Source organism: Neofelis nebulosa, chromosome 1, assembly GCF_028018385.1.
Source record: "Neofelis nebulosa isolate mNeoNeb1 chromosome 1, mNeoNeb1.pri, whole genome shotgun sequence".
Lineage (NCBI taxonomy): Eukaryota > Metazoa > Chordata > Mammalia > Carnivora > Felidae > Neofelis > Neofelis nebulosa.
In genome coordinates, this window is record NC_080782.1 from 154,988,082 (window position 1) to 155,006,473 (window position 18,392).

The window sequence follows — 18,392 nt, forward strand, 5'->3', positions numbered from 1 at the left end:
AAACAAAGCATAAATGAAAGGGGACAGTATCTGTGGGATCTGTGAATAAATCCGAGTTACAATGAGAATATTATGAACAATTGCTTACCAAAAATTGCATAATCAAGACATATAGAACAAATCTCTAGAAACACAAAAATTATCGAAACTGACTCAAAATAATCTACCATATCACAACAGACCTATAAAAAGTAACAAAATTGAATAAGTAAACGTAAGTCTTTCAAAATAAGAATTTTCAGGGCAATATGACTTTAGTGGTGAATTATATAAAAATTTAAAGAATTAAAAACCATGCTTCACAGCACTTCCAAGGAATAGAAGAGTCCAGAACTCTCCATAAATCATTTTATGAGGCAAGCATTACCCTGATACCAAAGCCTGATTGATAGAAAAAAAGAAAGAAAGAAATGAAAAAAAAGGATATAGACTAATATCCTTACGAGTATTTAACAAAATGCAACCAAACTGAATCTAAAAGCATCTTAAACAGCATATGAAAAGATTCATGCACTATAACCAAGTGGAATTTTCCTGGGAATACAAGAGTGTTTCAATATAAGAAAATCAAATAATGTAATTGGCCATACTAGTGAATTAAAGGTAGAAGCCTACATGATAATCTCAAGTGACACAGAAAAGACATTTAAAAAAAATCTATCACTCTTTCTTATTAAAAGCATTAATAAATATACGAATATAAGGAAATTATCTCAACATAAGAAAGGGAAGGTTTTCAAAATCCACAAGCTTGCACTACATGAAAAGGGAAAAACTGAAAGCTTTCTTCCTAAAGTCAGGAACAAGAACAATTTGCCAGTTTTACCACGTCTATTCAACACATTGTACTGAAAGTTCTATCCAGAGCAACTGGAAAAGAAAAATACGTAAAAGATATTCATATTGGAAAATAAAAATTGAAACAAAATCTATTCACAGATGACATCATCCTCTATGTTGAAATCAAACAACCCACAAGAAAGTTAATAGAAATAATGAATCAATTTATCAAATTCAAAGGGTAGAAAATCAACATACAAAAATTAGTTATATATTTATAGACCTGAAAAAAAATCAGAAAAAAATATATTAAAAAGTCAGTTCTGTTTACAATAGTGTCTAGAAAAATTAAGCAAGGAGAAATGAATTAAACAAGGATGTAAAAAATTGCACACTAAAAACTACAGACCATTTATGAAAGAAATTAAAGACTTCAAATGGAAAGAAATCACAAATTCATAAAAATGCAAATTTAGTATGATTAAGATGCCAATATTACTTAAGTGATCAGCAGACTTAATGCAATCACTATCAAAATTCCAAGTTCATTTCTTACAGTGGGGAAGCTGGTATACAAATGTTTATGGATCACAAGAGGCCATGGATAGCAACAACAAAAAAATCTTGAAACTGAAGAACAAAGTTAGAAGGAGCATAATTTCTCATTTCAAAACTTACTACAAAGCTACAGTAATCAAAAAGGTGTGGTTATTGAATAAATATCTATCTGTCTAACTTCTATCTATCTTTCATCTCTTTATCATGTATATCATATCTGTATCAATGAAATAGAGTTGAGAGTCTATAAGTAAACCTACACCTTTATTGCAAATTGAATTTTCACAAAAGCTCTAAGTCCATTCTATGTGTAAATATTGTCCCTTTAACAAGTGTTTCTGGAATAACTGCATTTCCACATGCAAAAGAATGAAGTTGGATCTCTGCTTCATACATATAGAAAAACTAACTCAAAATATATCAGTGAAATAAAGATTAATAAAAAAAAGTATAGAATAAATAACACGGGCAAGTCATGACCTTGTACTCTTAAACAGGACACCAAAAGCACAAACACCAAAGGGGGAAACAAAACACATAAATTGAACTTCACTGACTTCTTTAATTAACTTTTTAGAGATTTTATTTTTAAGGAATCTCTACACCCAATGTGGGGCTCAAACATATAACTGCACGATCAAGCTGCCTTCTCCACAGACTAAGCCAGCAAGGTGCTCAGAACTTCATTGACATTTAAAACTACTTTGTATCAAAGGACATTACCAAGAGAGATAAAAGACAAATTACCGAATGGGAGAAAATATTTGCAAAATATATATCAAATAAGGGTTTTATCTCAAAAGCATATAAAGAACTTTACAAATTCAACAACAAAACAAACAACCCTAATTTGAAAATAGAAAAAAAAATACATATTTTTCTAAAGAAGATATAAAATGGCAAAGAAGTACATGAAAAGAAGCTCAACACTATTAGTCATTAGGGAAATGAAAACCAAAACCACAATGAGATACCACTTCACACCTTTTAGGAGGGCTATATTATTTTTAAAAGTGAAAATAACAAGTGTTGGGGAGAATATGGAGAAATTACAACCCTTGGACATTGCTGGTTCGAATTTCAAATGCTGCAGCCATTGTGGAAAACTTTTGGCAGTTCCTCAAAAAAACTATAAATATAATTACTATATGATCAAGCAATTCCATTCCTAGTAACATGCCTCCAAATAATTAAAAACAAGGAGTTGAAGAGTTTCTTTATGCCAATGTTCATCGTGGCATTATGTATAGCAGCCAAAATATAGAAACGACACAAATGTTCATCATTACATGAATGGACAAATTAACTATATTACATAAAATAGTGAAATATTATTCATTATTCATAGCAAGGGATGATATTGTGATATATAGTCCAACATGAATGAGCCTTGAAAACACTATACCAAGTAAAATAAGCCTGACACAAAAAGGGAAATATTGCATGATTAACTGATATTAAATAGCTAGACTAATCAGATTTTATAGAAACAGACATAGAGTTAAAGGGAGTTGGAGGTTTGAGACAGTGGGAAGTTACTGATTAATATAGATATTCTGTGCAGGGTGATAAAAATATTTCAGAAATAGTGGTGATATTTGCACAACAGTGGAATGTACTACTGCCAAAGATTATACACTTAATAATAATTAAGAAGTCAGATGGTATCTTATAATTATATTTATCTATCATCTATCTATCTTCCTATCTATCCTACATATATTCTTATATATTTATATAATTTACATATGGTGTGTGTGTGTGTGTATATATATATATATATATTTACAATATTTAAAATAATAAGGTATTTTTCTCTATAATGATTGCATTGCAGTTAGAAATAATTAACCCCAGGCTATTGATTTAAAGTCTTTTAGGGGCGCCTGGGTGGCTCGGTTAAGTATCCGACTCAGGCTCAGGTCATGATCTCGCGGTTTGTGAGTTCGAGCCCGCATCGGACTCGGTGCTGACAACTCGGAGCCTGGAGCCTGCTTAGGATTCTGTCTCCCTCTCTCTCTCTGCTCATGCTCTGTCTCTCTCTGTCTCTCAGAAATAAATAAATGGTAAAAAAAATAATAAAGTCTTTTAAAGTTTTACCTTTATTTCCCCTTTTATTAATCCTTTATTCTACTATTTTAGGTTTAAAATATAGGTATATATGTACACACACACACGCACACACAAAACTTCATGATGCTTTCAAACAGTGGAAGGAAACTCTCTAAAAACCTGAATGTCAAATTGGATCCTCTTGTGAGCCAAAAGAGAAGCTCAACCACACCATAGATGAGTTCTACTAATAAATTCATTTTTGTCTGTTTTTCTTTTTCTTTTTCTTTTTCCTTTTAGGTTCACTCAAGAGGAAGCATGGTGAGTTGGTTTACTTCTAACTCAGAGCAGTTCAAGCATTTGTTTACAGGACAGGGTCACAAATTCAAGTTGTGCCTGACCAACATGAATCCAAAGAAAAGATTGCAGGAATTGTGTATGCAAGGCAAGTTGCCATAGGACTAATCTTATCCATGTTAAAAAAGAGAGCCCAGGATAAGAACTTAAGTAAGGGCTATTTAACTGTTTAATATATATGAACATTGTTCTAACAACATCCCTAAGGAGGAGCTGTGATTTGTCAGTTTCAGAGAACTAGGGCAGAAACAATGTACTGTTTTGTTCATTAAGTTATTTCTAAGGACCAGCTACAGTAAATGTTCTCAAAACCAAGAATCGATCAGAATGCCATGGAGAGCACATAATACTGGGACACATCCCTTAATTTTTGGTTCAATATTTCTGTGTTAGGCTCAAGTATTGTCATTTCTAACAAGGTCCCATATGAGAAATGCCAATGCTGTGCAGCCAGGAGCCACACCGTGAAGAATGTGGCTGTATCAAAATTTACTTGATAATTTACAAAATTATTAAGAACCATTAACATTAGAATTTAAATTTTATTTATAATTACCTGATGGACTAAAGCAATACAGAGTATTAATGCACAAGAAACAGATCAAATCCAGGAAAAAGACATGGAGCTTCCCAGGCTACATGGAAATTGATGCCATTTAACTTTTGGTATTACAATTTGAGAATAAGTGGTAAGATATCTAGGAGTAAACCAAACCTTGTTTCTAAGGTAAGTAAGCATTCTTCTGCTTTGGTTAAGAAATCACAATATCAAGGTGCCTGAGTGGCTCAGTTGTTTAAGCATCCGACTTCGGCTTAGGTCATGATATCATGGTTCATGAGTTCGACTTTGACTCAGGTTATGATCTCATGGTTCATGACTTCCAGCCCCAAGTCGAGCTCTGTGCTGATAGCTTGGAGCCTGCAACCTGCTTCGGATTCTGTGTCTCCCTCTCTATTTGCGCCTCCTCCTCTCTCTCTCTCTCTCTTCCTCTCTCTCAAAAATAAATAAACATTAAAAAATTAAAGAAATCACAATATCAATGAAAAAAGTTATTAAGTACTGAAAAGTGTTGAATCATTAGGAAAGACCAGAGCACTTTTGAAAACTGAAATTACACTCTCTTTGTCACTTTGGACTGGGACAGATGCATGTACTTGCATTTAGTTACAATGAGTGCAATACTGTAAGATGTAGATATTGAACATTATTCCTAGTCCTATTCCCAGGACACAGTCTAGCTGAATGAGTCTAGGCCTTTGGGGAGACAGGCCCCTGGAGCTGAAAAGATAATGTGAATCTGGGGTAGTCAGAGACTGAAGGCAAGTAGTACCCTATTGCAGGAATTTTGAATTGTGAGTTCTGGGCTTAATCATATACACAGGTATCTTGGGAAGTAGGAGATTTTAGACACAGTAGAAGTTTAAGTGCCATCTCTGGAGACAGCTTTCCATATAGAAAGAAAATACTGTTTTTTTTTTTGTAATGTATTTTTTAAATTGAATTTAGCATATATTATTGAATTTTTCAGGTGTGCACCATATTTATTTGACATTTCTATGCTTTGCTCAATATTCACCACAATAAGTATAGTCACCATCTGTCACCATACACTATTATACCATTACTGACTATATTCTTTAGGTTGAACGTTTCATTTTTGTGACTTATTTATTTTATAAGTAGATGTTTGCATTCTTAATCCTTTTTATTGTGCCTTTGTCCACACCCACCACCTGTGTGGCAACAATTTATTGTTTGTGTTTAAGAGTTTGCTTTTTCTTTGTTTCCTTGTTTTTTGTTTTGTTTTGTTTTTGTTTTTTGTTTTGAATTTTTGGATTCCACATAGAATGAAATTACATGGTACATGTCTGTCTAACTTATTTCACTTATCATAATACCCTCTTGAACAATGCATGTTTTGGAAAATGGCATGATCTCATTATTTTTTTAAAGCTAAGTAACATTATATATGTTGCCACCACACCAGGTCCCTAAAGTTTGGATTTTAAAACTCAGCTGGCTTGGCCAGGATAGAAACAAAGCACTATGTGCTTCTCCAGTCAGGCAGGAAAACCAGAAACAGACAGTGTAAAAACAGCAGTCTCGAAAAAACTATCACACAAAAGGGGAAATTATCTGCTCTTCTGGGAGAACTTCCCTGACTACAGACAGCAGAAACTCCCCATTCTGGGGACAATGGAGCTGGAGTGATAATTTTCCTCCTCTGTCCTGCAGCATAAACTAACTTCATTAAACAGCACAGTGACAACATTGGCTGTTTCAGTTGCTTACACCCAGCCCCACTGTTCGGCATTCTACTGGTACTACTTTTCTCTGGCAAGTGTGTCAAAGGACTAGTAAAGCAGGTCCCCTCCAGAGGACCAGCAGAATCCTTCTTATGCACCACCTCTACCAATCATAGAGTTCTGCAAAGATTCATGTATAAGGGGAAGTATAAGGGCAATAGACTCACATCCTTATTAACAAGTAGATTAGAGGACACCTATTTAAAATTTGACAATTTGTGGCCAAGGTCCATACATTCCCCATAGCTGGCAGGAGCAACTCAAGAGGACTAACTTGAGGAATAGAGCATGCATAACAGCAGCAGAGTGCCACACCACAGATACATTTTGAAGCATGGGTCTCTGGACATGATTTGACCTGCTCTTCATAAAGCCATTACTCTCAGGAGCACAAAACATAACAGACGTACCTAACACAGAAGAAAAGAGACTTAGACAAAATGTCAAGACAGACCAACTCATTCCCCCAAAAAAGTACAACAAAATGTCACAGCCAGTGATCCACTTGAAACAGATATAGGTAATATACATGATTCGCAATTTGAAGCAACAATTATAAGAATACTACCTATGCTTGAGAAAAGCATAGAAGACACCAGGGAGCCTATTACCCCAAATAGAAAAGATCTTAAAACCAATCATGCTGAAATGAAACATGCAATAATGGAGATTCAAAACTGACTGGATTCAATGACTACAAGAATGAAAGAAGCAGAGGAAGGAAGAGGTGACAAAGGGGATAGATTTATGGAAAATAAAGAAGCTGATCAAAAGAGAGAAGGAAAATTTTGAACCATGAAAGTAGACATATGCAATCAGTGATTTCATTAAATGTAATGACATTCTTACAATAGCAGTCTCAGAAGAAGAGAGAGACAAGGTGGCAGATGGTTTGTCTGAGACAATTATAGTTGAAGACTTCCCAATCTGGGGAAGGAAATAGACTTCCAAATTCAGGATGCACATATAACTTCCATCAAAACGAACAAAAGCAGGTAAAAATCAAGACATATTGTGTCTAAATTTGCAAAATATAAAGATAAAGAAAAAATCTTAAAAGCAACGAGACAAAAGAAGTCACTAACTCATAAAGGTAGACCAATAAGGTTAGCAGCAGTTTTCTCCACAGACACTTGGCAGGCCAGAAAAGGGCTCCATGATATATTCAATGTGCTGAATGGGAAAAATCTGCAGTCAGTAGTAAGGTATCCAGCAAGGCTATCATTCAGAACAGGAGAGATAAAGAGTTTCACAGATAAACAGAAACAAATAGAGTACTCTCAACCAGTCCTGCAAGAATTATGAAAGGGGACTCTTTCAATGGGAAGAAGACTAGAAAGACACAGAGAGTATCTCTCAAAATAATTACAAAACAATCACTACAACAGCACTAAGACCATTGATTATATCAATAATTATTCTGAAAAAAAATTACACCATAAATTGAATAAATGATCTAATCAAAAAACAATGTGTCAAAATGGATATGTAAGAAAAAAGACACACTTATGCTGACTACAACAGACTCATTTTAGACCTCAAGACACAAGCAAACTGAAAGTGAGGGGATGCAGAAACATTTACAATGCAAATAGATGTCAAAAGAAAGCTTTACTGGCAATATTTATAACAGACATACTACATTTTAAAATTTTTTTTAACATTTATTTATTTTTTGAGAGAGAGAAAGACAGACAGAGCATGAGCAGGGGAGGGGCAGAGAGAGACAGAGACAGAGACAGAGAATCCGAAGCAGGCTCCAGGCTCCGAGCTGTCAGCACAGAGCCTGATGCGGGGCTGGAACTCACAAACCATGAGATCGTGACCTGAGCTGAAGTTGGATGCCCAACCGACTGAGCCACCCAGGTACCCCCGGCCATACTACATTTTAAATTGAAGACTATAATATGAGATAAAGAAGGAGGCTATCCAACAAGAAACTCTAACAATTGTAAATATTTATGCACCCAAAAGGAGAGCACTGCAATTTATAAAACAATTAATAACAAACATAAAGGAACTAATTGGTAATAATAAAGTAATAGGAGAGGAATTTAACATTCACTTACAGCAATGGAAAGATAATATGAGCAGAACATCAACAAGGAAACAATAGCTTTGAATGACACCCTGAGCCAAATGGGCTTAACAGATATAGTCAAAATATTTCTTCCTAAACTATCAGATTACCATGTTTTTCAAGTGCACATGGGATATTTTCCAGAATAGATCACTTACTTTGTCACAAATCAGGCCTCAACAAGTACAAAAAACTTTCAGATCATAACATATATGTTTTCTGACCACAATGTCATGAAATTTGAAATCAACCACAAGAAAAAAAAAATGGAAACATCAAAAATACATGAAGGTTAAAGGACATCTTACTCAGGAATGGATGGATCAACCAGGGAATTAAAGAAGAAATAAAAAAAAATACACAGAAACAAATGATAATGAAAACAAGATGGCCCAAGAGCTTTGGGATGAAGCATAAGCTGTAGAAAATGGGAAATATAGAGTAATAGAAGCCTCCTTCAAGAAGTAAGAAAAATCTCAAATACAAAAACTAAGCTTACACCTGAAAGAGCTATGTAAACAACAACAAACAAAGCCTCAAACCAGCAGAATAAGAGAATTAAGACAGACTAGAGCAGAAATTTATGATAGAGAAAATAATGAGGAAAAAAAGAACAGACGAATGGGAAAAGGATCTGGTTGAAAAACTAATAACATTTATAAACTCCTAGCCAGATTTATCAAAAAGAAAGAGAAAGGACCTCAATAAATAAAATCACAAATAAAGGAGTAGAGATCACAACAAACACTACATTAATACAATTATAAGAGAATGTCATGAAACATCATATGTCAAGAAACTGGGAAACTTGGTATAAATGTACAAACTCCTAGAAACATATAAACTACCAAAGTTAAATGGAAAGAAATTGAAAACTTGAACAGACCAATAACCACCAACAACAACAAAAATGGAATCATTAATCAAAAATCCCCCAACAAAAACAGTTCAGGGCAAGAGTCTTCACAAGTGAATTTCAACAAAAATGTACAGAAGACTTAATACCTATTTTTATAAAAATGTTCCAAAAAATAGAAATGGAAAGAAAACTTCCAAACTCATTCTATGAGGCCAGCATTATTGTGATTCCAAAACCAGATAAAAATCCCACAAACAGGGAAAATTAAAGGCCAATATCCCTCAACAATATCCCTTGAGTAGAAAATTGAATCTAAGGTACATTAATAGAATTATTCACCATGATCAAGTGGGATTTATTCCTGGGCTGCAAGCATGTTTCAATATTTGCAAAATCAATCAACATGATATACCATGTTAACAAAATAAAGAATAGGGACAATACATTCCTCTAAATGGATGCAGAAAAAGAATTTAACAAAGTACAGCATCAATTATTAAAAAAAAAAAACAAACATAAACCTCAATAAAGTAGAGATAGAGGGAACATGCTGCAACATCATAAAGGCCATAAGGAAAAGGCACACAGCTAATATCATCTGATATGGAGAAAAACTGAGAGTTTTTCCTCCATGATACAGGAGCATGACAGTGATACCCACTCTCAGCAGTTATTAAAAATACTACTGGAAATTCTAGCCTGAGATATCAGACGACAAAAAGACATATAAAGCATCAAAATTGGCAACAAAGAAGTCAAATACTATTTGCAGACAACATGATACTGAATATAGAAAATTGTCAAAATGTCTATACTACCAAAAAAATTGCCATATTTAATGCAAACCCTAACAAAATACACCAGCATTTTTCAGAGAAATGGAATATTTCTAAGAATTTATGGAACCACAGAAGACCTGGAATAGCAAAAACAACCTTGAAAATGAAAAGAAAAGCTGGAGACATCATAATTCCAGACTTCAAGTTATATTACAAAGTTGTAATGATCAAGACAATATGATACTGGCACTACAACAGACCCATACATCAATGGAAAAGAATAGAAAACCCGGAAATGGGCCCACAACTATATGGGCAACTTATCTTTGACAAAACAGGAAAGAATATCCAATGTGAAGAACACAGTCTCTTGTACAAATGATGTTGGGAAAACTTGAAAGCAAGAGGCTAAAGAAGGAAAAGGACCACTCTGAATACCATACACAAAAGTAAATTCAAAGAGGGTGAGAGGCATACATGTTAGTGAGGAAATCATTGAAATCCTAGAGGAGAAAACAGGCAGTAACCTCTTTCACATTGGCCATTACTAGCTGTTTCTCCAGAGGCAAGGAAAACAAAAGCAAAAACAAACTATTGGAAATTTACCAAGATAAAGCCTCTCCACAGTGAAGAAAACAATCAAACTAAAAGGAGACATTTGGAATAGGAGGAGATATTTACAATTGACATATCTGGTAAAGGGTTATTATTCAAAATAGATGAAGAACTTTTCAAACTCAACATCAAAACAACAAATAATACAGTTAAAAAATGGGCAAATGATATGAATATACACTTTTTTCTAAAAAAAGGTGTTAATGGCTAAGATAAGCAAGAAAAGATGGTCAATATCACTCATCAATAAGGAAACACAAATCAAAAGTAAAATTAAATATCACCTCAAACCAGTGAGAAGGGCCAGAATTAACAACACAGGAAAAAACAGATGTTGGCAAGGATACACAGAAAGGGGAACCCCCTTACACTGTTGATGGGAATGCAAACTGGTTGAACCACTTGGAAAACAGTATGTAAATTCCTCAAGTTAAAAATAGAACTACCATAAGATCCAGCAATTGCACTACTAAGTATTTACCCAAAGGATACAAAAAATACTGATTTAAAGGCGTACATGCATCTGTTCTGTTTAGAAGCATTATCTAATATATCCAAACTATGCAAATTTGCAAAAAAAAAGCGCTCAAATTCCCATAAACTGATGAATCAATAATGAACATGTGAAAAAATATACATATACATAATGTATATGTAATGTAATGTATAATGTAATTGTGTGTGTGTGTGTGTATAATGGAATATTACTCAGCAATAAAAAAAAAAGAATGAAATCTTGCCATTTGGGAAGTCATGGATTTAGCTAGAGATTATCATGCAAGGTGAAATAAGTCATTCAGAGAAAGACACATATCATATGATTTCATTCAAATGTGGAATTTAAGAAACAAAACAAATGAACATATGAAGGGAAAAGAGAGAGACGTAAACCATAAAACTGATTCTTGAGTAGACAACAAACTGAGGGTTGCTGGAGGGAAGGTGGGCTGACCAATGGGTTAAATGAGTGATGGGTATTAATGAGGGCACTGGTTTTGATGGGCAATGGGTATCTATACAACTGATGAATGACTAAATTCTACTTCTGAAACCAATACTGCACTGTATTTCAACTAACTGGAATTTAAGTAAAGACTTGAAACTCAAATAAAAAAAAATAGCATTTTCATTTTGGGAGGTAAATACCCAGTGGTGGATTTATGGATCATATGGTGTTTCTATTTTTAAATTTTTGCACAATCTCCATACTGTTTTCCCCAATGGCTCTACCAGGTTACATTCCCACCAACAGTGTCTGAGAGTTCCCTTTACTCTACTCCCTCGTCATCTTATGTTATTTCTTGTTTTTTTTGGAAACAGCCATTCGAACAAGTGTAAGGTGATAATCTTATTGTGTTTTTGATTTGTAAATTGTTTATAATTACTAATGTTGAATATATTATCAAGTATATGTTGACAATCTGTTTGTTTTCTTTAGAAAAAAATGTCTATTCAGGTCCTCTGCCCATTTTTAAATCAGATTGTATTTGGTATTGTTCATGCTGTATAAATTCTTTACATGTTTGGATATTAACCTCTTCTTGGATATATTATTTGCAAATTTCTCTCATTCAAGTATTTGCCTTTATGTTTTGTTGATGACTTCCTTTTCTGTTGAAGAATTTTTACCATAGTGTTGTCCCAGTACTTTATTTTTGCTTTTATTTTTCCTTTTCTGGGGCAATATGTTCATAAATATGATGCTAAACTAATGACCAAGAGATTACTGCCTCTGTTTTCTTTTAGAAGCTTTATGACTTCAGGTCTCACATTTAGATCATCAATCCATATTTATTGTATTTTTGTGTATTGTGTAAGAAAGTGGTCCAGTTTCATTCTTTCACATATACCTGTGCAGTTTTCTCAACACCACTTGTTGAAAAACCTTGTTTTCTCATGATATATTCTTGCATCTTCTGTCATAGGTTGACTATATAAATGTGGGCTTATTTCTGTGCTCTGTATCCTATTCTATTGATCTATGTGTCTATTTTTGTGTTAGTACTATACTGCCTTGATTACTGCAGTTTGTAGTCTATCATTAAATCTGCCATTGTGATTCCATTATCTTTGTTCTGAAATCAAGATTTCATTAGTTATACAAGTTTTTTTTTTCTGTGATTCCATAAAAGTTTTAGGATTATTTGTTCAAGTTATCTTAAAAGATGTTATTGGCATTTTGTTGGATTTGTACTGAAACTTTAGGTTGCTTTAGGTAGGATGGACATTTTAAATATATAAATTATTCTAAAAAGTAAGCATAATACATTTTTCCATTTGCTTATGTCATTGCAATTTGAATATATTATTATTATTATTATTATTGTCTAATTGTGGCAGCTAGGACTTGCAGCACTACTATGAGGAATAAAAGTGGTGAGACTGAATATCCCTGTCATATTCAAAACTTAGAGGGAAAGATTTCAGTTTTTCACTATTGTATGATGTTAAGGTTGAATTTTTTGTATATCACCATTATTATGTTGAGATATTTTCCCTCTAAATCCACTTTGTTGAGAGTTTTTATCAGGAAGGAATGTCATAATTTGACAAATGCTTTTTCTTCCTCTAGTGAGATGATCATATGTTTTTTATCCTTTCTCTTATTAATGACATTAATCACATTGATTGGTATGTGAATGGTGAAAACATGCTTGCATCCCTGAAATAATTACTACTTGATCATGGTTAGTGATTTTTTTTAATGTATTGTTGAATTTGGCTTTGCTAATATTTTTTTGGCAATTTTCATGCATGTTCATCATAGATATTAGCCTGTAGTTGTATTTTTGTTTTTTGTTTGTTTTTGTTTATTTTTAGTATTTTGTTTTGTTCTGTTTTTCTGTACCTTTGGCTTGGTCTCAGGGTAATGTTGACCTCATAGAAAGAATTTGGATGCTTTCTTCCATATTCTATGTTTTAATATAGTTTCAGAAGAATAGGTATTAATGCTTCTTTAGATGTTTGGTAGAACTTACCAGTGACACCATTAGTCCTGGACTCCTGTTTGTTAAAAGTTTATTAATTACTAATTTTATTATTATTAAGTGGCTTTTCAAATTTTCTATTTTTCCTGATCGAGTTTTGGAACTTGGTATCTTTCTAGGAATTTACCTATTTTTTTCTAGGTTGTCCAATTTGTTGGCATTTTTTTAAATAATATTCTCTTATAATCTTTGCATACCTGCTGTGTTTTTTTTCCATTATCTGATTTTATTTATTGTGTCCTCTCTTTTTTTTCCCTTGATAAACCTGGCTATAAATTTACCAATTTTGTCTAACTTTTCAAAGAAACAGCTCTTGGTTTCATTTATATTTTCAACTTTTGTCTCTATTTCATTTACCTCTGCTCTAATCTTCATTTTCAGTAGCATTTTTGGTTGTCCTTTCCCTTTCTAGCTCCTTTAGCAGTAAGTTTAGATTGATTACTTGAGAACCCACAGCTAACATTATACTTAATGGTGAAAAGCTGAAAACTTTTCCTCCACGTTCAGAACATGACAAGTATGTCCATTCTCAACATCTTTTTACAACATAGAATACTTATGCATTCTAAAACGCTGAGGCATTTTAACAGTACGGATTCATTGTAACCATAAGCATAGAATTTTTTCCCATTTCCTTGTGTCTTCTTCAATATCTTTCATCAGCATTTTGTAGTTTTCAGATTACAAATCATTCACCTCTCTGGTTAGGTTTATTCCTAGGTATCTTATGGTTGTTGGTGCAATTATAAATAGGATCAATTCTTTAGTTTCTTTTTCTGCTGCTTAATCGTTGATGTATTAGGAATTCAACATTTCTCCACATTTCTATACATTGTACTTCTGTACAAGATTTCTGTACATTGATTGTGTATCCTGTGGTTTTATTGCATTCCTGTATCATTTCTAGGAATTTTTTGATGGAGTCTTTTGGGTTGTCTATATCATTTAATTTGCAAGTAGTGAAAGATTGACTTTTTCCCTATCTATTTGGATGCTTTTTATTTCTTTAACTGTGTGATTGCTGAGGCTTGTACTTTCAGTGTCAAATAACAGTGATGAGAATGGATATCCTTGTTTTGTTCCTGACTGTAGATGAAAATCTTTCAATTTTTCTCTAGTGAGATGATGTTAACTATGGGTCTTTCATATATGGCCATTATTTTTTGATGTATGCTCAATCCCTACTTTTTGAGTTTTTGTTTGCCAGAGTGTGGCAAATTTTAACTAGGTATGCTCTGGTCTGCTTATTATATGATAGCTGATGTGACTTCCAGTAGAACTGAAGCCTTGCAGGACACTGTGGTTGGGAGACATGGTGTGGACAGCATTTCTGTCGGTCCACTGAGGAAGGAACCTGCCTTGCTGGGACTGAGGCACACTTGACAGGGAATGGAAATATTGGCAGAGCACAGGGGTGTGAGACTTGGTGTAAGCAAGGTAGGCAGCCAGTCTCAGCACTGTGTATTTACTAAAGGTTGTTCTGTGTTTATACTGAGTGGTGAGGGAGACAGATATCACCAACCAACTCCTTTGTTTCCAGTGAGGGGTTCTTGTGTCTGGTGCTCTCAGAGAAGCACTCACTGAAGAGTGAATAATCTCCCCTCTGTGTGCTCCCTGTGTTTTTCAGATTCCCATTTCCATGCTGTCTGTCCCTAGGTAGTTTGCCTATCTTCTAGCAATGAGCATTGCAGGGTCCATTCCAGTAAAGGCTCCCAACTTTGAAAACAACAGACTTTAGGGACATGGTTTGGGCAGGGGCTGCACTGGTCTTCTGGAAGAGGGTCTCATCTCACTGAGACTGATGCAGATTTTGCTGATAAGGGCAATCACAGGCTAGGAAGACAGTGTCAGGGTTGAGCTGCCTTTGACATAAGGCTTTGTAATTATTATCAATGGTGTGGGAGGGAAGTGGAACATTCTGACACTTTTGTCCCTGTAGAGGGGTCCCTATGAATGCCACCTGTCACTCAAGTGCTCCAAGAAGAATAACAATCCCTACCTGTGTTCCCCAAGCATTCCTCCAGCCAAGCCACCTGCCCTTGTAGTGTTTGCCTGCCTTCTCCACAGGAGTAGGACAGTACTTTTTGTTCTGTATCCCAGTTAAGCCCCCTGACATTAAAAACTCCAGGCTTTAAGCCCTATTGGATAAAAAAAAAAAATTCTAGGAAATAAGCTCCTTTGTTATTCCCAGTCAATGGCTTTGAGGAAGTGTCCTCCTTGTGCATTCCCCTGCATAATCCTCTCTCTCTCTCTCTCTCTGTCTCTCTCTCTGCCTCTGTCTCTGTCTCTGTCTCTCTCTCTCTTGTCTTTCTCTGCAACCAGGGGTCCCTCCCTTCCACAGTGCCCAGGATCCATGTCTCCCCCAAACCATGTCTCTGCATTTCCTACTTTCCTCAATGTCGCCTTTTCTCTCCCTCTAGTTGTGAAGTTGTTCTGTCAGTCTTCAGGTCAATTTCATAGGTATTCAGAATGATTTGACAGCCATCTAGTTTTGTTTAAGTAATGAGAAAAGCCTAAAGTTCTCTTACTATGCAATCATCTTAGCTCTGAAGCAGGAAACCTTGAAAAGGAAGGAAAAGCTCATGGTATCACCCTTCTGGATACCATAATGTACTGTAAAGCTAAAATAATGAGAACAGTACTTTATTGGCACACATGTGGATAAATAAATACATGAGCACAACAGAATAGCCCCCAAATAAGTCCTCACTTATATGGACAATTATTCAGTGACAAAAGAGGCAAGAGTATACAATGGAGAAACTATCCATTCAATAAATGATGTTGAGAAAACTAAAAAGATACTTGCAAAAGAATGAAATTTGACCACTTTCACACCATAAACAAAAGTAAATTGATAATGGGTGGGAAGACATAAATGTAATATCTAAACCATAAAAGTCTTAGAAGAAAACATAAGCAGTGAGTTCTTTGACAAAAGTCTGAGCAATATTTACTAGAATCTGGTTCCTCAGGCAAGGACAGCAAAAACAAAAACAAACTATTAGGACCATATCAAACAATTTTTTTCACAGCAAATGTAACTATTAACAAAATGAAAACACAACCCACTTAATGGGAATAGATACTTTCAAATTATGTATCTAATAAGGGATTCACTATGAAAATATATAACAAACTCATACAATTCAATATCAAAAACTCAAGCAACCCAATTTAAAAATGGGCAAAGATCTGACTGGACTTTTCAAAAAAGATGTACAGATATACAATGGTTACAGGAAAATATGCTAAACATCACTAACCATTAGGAAAATATATATCAAAGCCACAGTAATATATAATCTCACATCTATCACCATGACTAATATCAAAAGGACAGGAAACAACAAATCGTAAATATGTGGAAAGGGGATAATGTGAACTGTTGGTGGGAATATAAATTGGTGCAGCCATTATTGAAAACTGCTTGAGGATATTCAAAATGAATAAAAATTGAATTATCACATTATCCAGTAATTCCAGTACAAGGTAATTATCTAAAAATTAAAAACACAAATTTAAAAAGCATTTCTATGTTTATTACAGCATTACTTACATAGCCAAGATATGGAAGAAACATAAATGTCCAATGATTGTTGAATGGATTGTTGAATGGACACAAACATAGTGTGTGAATATATATATATATGTATATATATATATATATATACATATATATACATATATATGTATATATATATATATATGTTTATATCTATATAATAGAATATTACTTAGCCATAAAAATGAATTAAGAATGAGATATTGCCATTTGAGACAATAAGGATGTACCTAGATAGTACTATGCTAAGTGAAATAGTTCAGATGAAGAAAGCCAAATACCATATGATTTCTTTTGCATGTGGAATCTAAAAATCAAAACAGAGACACCTGGGTGGCTCAGTTGATTGAATGTCTGACTTCTGCTCAGGTCATAATCTCGTGGTTTGTGAGCCCAAGCCCTAGTTTGGGTTCTGTACTGACATCTCAGAGCCTGGAGTCTTTGGATTCTGTATCTTCCTCTCTTTCTCCTCCCCTCCCACACTTGTGCTCTCTCTCTCTCTCTCTCTCTCTCTCTCTCACACTCTCAAAAATAAATAAACATTATTTTTTTAATACAAATAAAAATTAAAACAAACTAAGGAACAGAACAAAACAAACTGTGGTTTTAGATGCAGAGAATAACTGATGGTTGTTATAGAGGATATTGGTGGGGGAATAAATGAAATGAGTAAAGGGAAATAACAGGTGTTATCTTTCAGTAACAAAATATATTTAGAAAATGGGTATAGTTTCTCAGGATCCACATAAGAGTGAAAACATATGGTATGTCTTTCTCTGTATGACTTATTTCACTTAGCATGGGGGAGGGGAAGGAAAAAAAAAGAGAAGGAGGGACCCAAAATGTAAGAGACTTAAAAACTGAGAACAAACTGAGGGTTTGATGGGGGGTGGGAGGGAGGGGAGGTTGAGTGATGGGTATTGAGGAGGGTACCTGTTGGGATGACCACTGGGTGTTGTATTGGAAACCAATTTGACAATAAACTTCATATTAAAAAAAGAAGTAAAAAATAAAATAAAAAACTGGTATATAATGTACAGCACAGGGAATATAGTCAATACTATTCTATTCTATTTGTATGGTGGTCAATAATAACTAGACTCAATTTACTCATGATTTCATAAAACATAAATATTCAATCACTACCTTTTGGTAGTGGAAACTAATAAAGTATATCCGGTCAATTATGCTTCAGTTAAAAAAAAAAATCTTGCTGTGTAAACAAGGGTTTAAGATAATAACATTTTGCACTCTCCTAAGCATAGAGATATGATTTTGGAGATACATACTTTACTCTCATTCTCTTTGAATGACCTCCTCCAACTGTCATAAATGTAGCTAATAGTGTCAGAAAGAGATTAATTCAAACAGTTTGAAAATTTTAAAAGCATTTGGCAAGACTTGTTACAGTGTTGTCCTTTGGGGATATTTTAATGTAAGACAGCTCAGAACT

The 18,392-nt window shown here is 34.2% G+C and overlaps 1 protein-coding gene across 4 annotated transcripts in view; it reads left to right on the plus strand.

Moving 5' to 3' along the window:
• Positions 1-18,392, plus strand: part of LOC131518555 (butyrophilin subfamily 1 member A1-like) — a 79,581-nt gene that overhangs the window by 45,918 nt on the left and 15,271 nt on the right. The window lies entirely within an intron of this gene.